The following is a 5,172-nucleotide window of genomic DNA, read 5'->3' on the forward strand; positions in this document are numbered from 1 at the left end:
AAAGCACCATAGTAGAACACAGATGAAGCTTCTAAGATGATGTAATAGCCAGTAAGAATTAGTACAATACCAGTTTTAGGTATCGATTATTGACTTTTTAGCTCTGTTTGGTGCCTTGGACATGAGCTAGGACCTTAAGATTCTGAATGAAAGGAGGACTAGCAGCCGAGTTGCACGGGAGAATGTGTAAAGTGTTCAAATGCAGTAAAAACCTGAGAAATCCGTCCGTTTTTGTCATTTGTTATTGAATCGACTTAAAGCCAGATCGTCACATTGGCCGCTCTTCTCTCTGAAACGGTTGTACTTATCGTCTGCAAAGGTATGTCACGTGCTGCGGTATGTGGAGACACTGAAAGCACCATAGTAGACCACAGATAAAGCTTCTAAGTTGATGTAATAGCCAGTAAGAAGTAATACAACTCAAGTTTTAGGTATCGATTATTGACTTTTTAGCTGGCTTTCGTGCCTTGGACATGGGCTAGGACCATAAGATTCCGCATGAAAGGAGGACTAGCAGCCGAGTTGCACGGGAGAATGCGAAAAGTGTTCATATGTAGTAAAAACCTGAAAAATCAGTCCGTTTTCGCAATTTGTTATCGAATCGACTTAAAGCCAGATCGTCAAATTGTCCGCCCTTCTCTCTGAAACGGTTGTACTTATCGTCTGCAAAGCTATGTCGCCTGCTGCGGTATGCGGAGACACTAGAAATACCATAGTAGAACACGGATGAAGCTTCTACGTTGATGTAATAGCCAGTAAAAAAGTAGTACAATTCAAGTTTTAATCATCGATTATTGACTTTTAGCTGGCTTTGGTGCCTTGGACATGAGCTGGGACCTTAAGATTCGGCATGAAAGGAGGACTAGCAGCCGAGTTGCACGGGAGAATGTGAAAAGTGTTCATATGTAGTAAATACCTGAGAAATCCGTCCGTTTTCGTCATTTGTTATCGAATCGACTTAATGCCAGATCGTCACATTGGCCGCTCTTCTCTCCGAAACGGTTGTACTTATCGTCTGAAAGCTATGTCGCGTGCTGCGGTATGTGGAGACACTAAAAGCAAAACAGTAGAACACACATGAAGCTTCTAAGTTGATTTAATAGCCAGTAAGAAGTAGTACAATTCAAGTTTTAGGTATCGAGTAATGACTTTTTAGCTGGCTTTGGTGCCTTGGACATGAGCTAGGACCTTAAGATTCATCATGAAAGGCGGACTTGCAGCCGAGTTGCACGGGAGAATGTGAAAAGTGTTCATATGTAGTAAAAACCTGAGAAATCGGTTCGTTATCGTCATTTGTTATCGAATCGACTTATAGCCAGATCGTCACATTGGCCGCTGTTCTCTCTGAAACGGTTGTACTTATCGTCTGCAAAGCTATGTCGCGTGCTGCGGTATGTGGAGACACTAAAAGCAAAATAGTAGATCACAGATGAAGCTTCTAAGTTGATGTAATAGCCAGTAAGAAGTAGTACAATTCAATTTTTAGTTATCGATTATTGACTTTTAAGCTGGCTTTGGTGCCTTGGACATGAGCTAGGACCTTAAGATTCTGCATGAAAGGAGGACTAGCAGCCGAGTTGTACGGGAGAATGTGAAAAGTGTTCATATGTAGTAAAAACCCGAGAAATCCCTCCGTTTTCGTCATTTGTTATCGAATCGACTTAAAGCCAGATCGTCACATTTTCCGCCCTTCTCTCTGAAACGGTTGTACTTATCGTCTGCAAAGCTATGTCGCGTGCTGCGGTTTGCGGAGACACTAAAATCACCATAGTAGAACACAGATGAAGCTTCTAAGATGTTGTAATAGCCAGTAAGAAGTAGTACAATTCCAGTTTTAGGTATCAATTATTGACTTTTTAGCTGGCTTTGGTGCCTTGGACATGAGCTAGGACCTTACGATTCTGCATGAAAGCAGGACTAGCAACCGAGTTCTACGGCAGAATGTGAAAAGTGTTCATATGTAGTAAAAACCTGAGAAATCCGTCCGTTTTCGTCATTTGTTATAGAATCGACTTAAAGCCAGATCGTCACATTGTCCGCCCTTCTCTCTGAAACGGTTGTACTTATCGTCTGCAAAGCTATGTCGCGTGCTGCTGTATGCGGAGACACTAGAAATACCATAGTAGAACACGGATGAAGCTTCAAAGTTGCTGTAATAGCCAGTAAAAAGTAGTACAATTCAAGTTGTAATTATCGATTATTGACTTTTAGCTGGCTTTGGTGCCTTGGACATGAGCTAGGACCTTAAGATTCTGCATGAAAGGAGGACTAGCAGCCGAGTTGCACGGGAGAATGTGAAAAGTGTTCATATGTAGTAAAAACCTGAGAAATCCGTCCGTTTTCGTCATTTTTTATCGAATCGACTTAAAGCCAGATCGTCACATTGGCCGCTCTTATCTCGGAAACGGTTGTACTTATCGTCTGAAAGCTATGTCGCGTGCTGCGGTATACGGAGACGCTAAAAGCACCATAGTAAACCACAGATGAAGCTTCTAAGATGATGTAATAGCCAGTAAGAATTAGTACAATACCAGTTTTAGGTATCGATTATTGACTTTTTAGCTGGCTTTGGTGCCTTGGACATGAGCTAGGACCTTAAGATTCTGCATGAAAGCAGGACTAGCAACCGAGTTGCATGGGAGAATGTGAAAAGTGTTCATATGTAGTAAAAACCCGAGAAATCCGTCCGTTTTCGTCATTTGTTATCGAATCGACTTAGAGCCAGATCGTCACATTGGCCGCTCTTCTCTCCGAAACGGTTGTACTTATCGTCTGAAAGCTATGTCGCGTGCTGTGGTATGCGGCGACGCTAAAAGCACCATAGTAGAACACAGATGAAGCTTCTAAGATGATGTAATAGCCAGTAAGAAGTAGTACAATTCAAGTTTTAGGTATCGATTATTGACATTTTAGCTGGCTTTGGTGCCTTGGACATAAGCTAGGACCTTAAGATTCTGCATGAAAGGAGGATTAGCAGCCCTGTTGTACGGGAGAATGTGAAAAGTCTTCATATGTAGTAAAAACCTGAGAAATCCGTCCGTTTTCGTCATTTGTTATCGAATCGACTTAAAGCCAGATCGTCACATTGGCCGCTCTTCTCTCCGAAACGGTTGTACTTATCGTCTGAAAGCTATGTCGCGTGCTGCGGTATGCGGAGACGCTAAAAGCACCATAGTAGAACACAGATGAAGCTTCTAAGATGATGTAATAGCCAGTAAGAATTAGTACAATACCAGTTTTAGGTATCGATTATTGACTTTTTAGCAGGCTTTGGTGCCTTGGACATGAGCTAGGACCTTAAGATTCTGCATGAAAGCAGGACTAGCAGCCGAGTTGCACGGGAGTATGTGAAAAGTGTTCATATGTAGTAAAAACCTGAGAAATCCGTCCGTTTTCGACATTTGTTATGGAATTGACTTAAAGCCAGATTGTCACATTGGCCGCTCTTCTCTCTAAAACGGTTGTACTTATCGTCTGCAAATCTATGTCACGTGCTGCGGTATGTGGAGACACTGAAAGCACCATAGTAGAACACATATGAAGCTTCTAAGATGTTGTAACAGCCAGTAAGAAGTAGTACAATTCCAATTTTAGGTATCAAATATTGAATTTTAGCTGGCTTTGGTGCCTTGGACATGAGCTAGGACCTTAAGATTCTGCATGAAAGCAGGACTAGCAGCCGAGTTGCACGGGAGAATGTGAAAAGTGTTCATATGTAGTAGAAACCCGAGAAATCCGTCCTTTTTCGTCATTTGTTATCGAATCGACTTATAGCCAGATCGTCACATTGGCCGCTGTTCTCTCTGAAACGGTTGTACTTATCGTCTGCAAAGCTATGTCACGTGCTGCGGTATGTGGAGACACTAAAAGCAAAATAGTAGATCACAGATGAAGCTTCTAAGTTGATGTAATAGCCAGTAAGAAGTAGTACAATTCAATTTTTAGTTATCGATTATTGACTTTTAAGCTGGCTTTGGTGCCTTGGACATGAGCTAGGACCTTAAGATTCTGCATGAAAGGAGGACTAGCAGCCGAGTTGTACGGGAGAATGTGAAAAGTGTTCATATGTAGTAAAAACCCGAGAAATCCCTCCGTTTTCGTCATTTGTTATCGAATCGACTTAAAGCCAGATCGTCACATTTTCCGCCCTTCTCTCTGAAACGGTTGTACTTATCGTCTGCAAAGCTATGTCGCGTGCTTCGGTTTGCGGAGACACTAAAATCACCATAGTAGAACACAGATGAAGCTTCTAAGATGATGTAATAGCCAGTAAGAATTAGTACAATACCAGTTTTAGGTATCGATTATTGACTTTTTAGCTGGCTTTGGTGCCTTGGACATGAGCTAGGACCTTAAGATTCTGCATGAAAGCAGGACTTTCAACCGAGTAGCATGGGAGAATGTGAAAAGTGTTCATATGTAGTAAAAACCCGAGAAATCCGTCCGTTTTCGTCATTTGTTATCGAATCGACTTAGAGCCAGATCGTCACATTGGCCGCTCTTCTCTCCGAAACGGTTGTACTTATCGTCTGAAAGCTATGTCGCATGCTGTGGTATGCGGCGACGCTAAAAGCACCATAGTAGAACACAGATGAAGCTTCTAAGATGATGTAATAGCCAGTAAGAAGTAGTACAATTCAAGTTTTAGGAATGGATTATTGACATTTTAGCTGGCTTTGGTGCCTTGGACATAAGCTAGGACCTTAAGATTCCGCATGAAAGGAGGATTAGCAGCCCTCTTGTACGGGAGAATGTGAAAAGTCTTCATATGTAGTAAAAACCTGAGAAATCCGTCCGTTTTCGTCATTTGTTATCGAATCGACTTAAAGCCAGATCGTCACATTGGCCGCTCTTCTCTCCGAAACGGGTTGTACTTATCGTCTGAGAGCTATGACGCGTGCTGCGGTATGCGGAGACGCTAAAACCACCATAGTAGAACACAGATGAAGCTTCTAAGATGATGTAATAGCCAGTAAGAATTAGTACAATACCAGTTTTAGGTATCGATTATTGACTTTTTAGCAGGCCTTGGTGCCTTGGACATGAGCAAGGACCTTAAGATTCTGCATGAAAGCAGGACTAGCAGCCGAGTTGCACGGGAGTATGTGAAAAGTGTTCATATGTAGTAAAAAACTGAGAAATCCGTCCGTTTTCGACATTTGTTATGGAATT

This window comes from Schistocerca gregaria, unplaced genomic scaffold, assembly GCF_023897955.1.
Source record: "Schistocerca gregaria isolate iqSchGreg1 unplaced genomic scaffold, iqSchGreg1.2 ptg000205l, whole genome shotgun sequence".
Classification (NCBI taxonomy): Eukaryota; Metazoa; Arthropoda; class Insecta; order Orthoptera; family Acrididae; genus Schistocerca; species Schistocerca gregaria.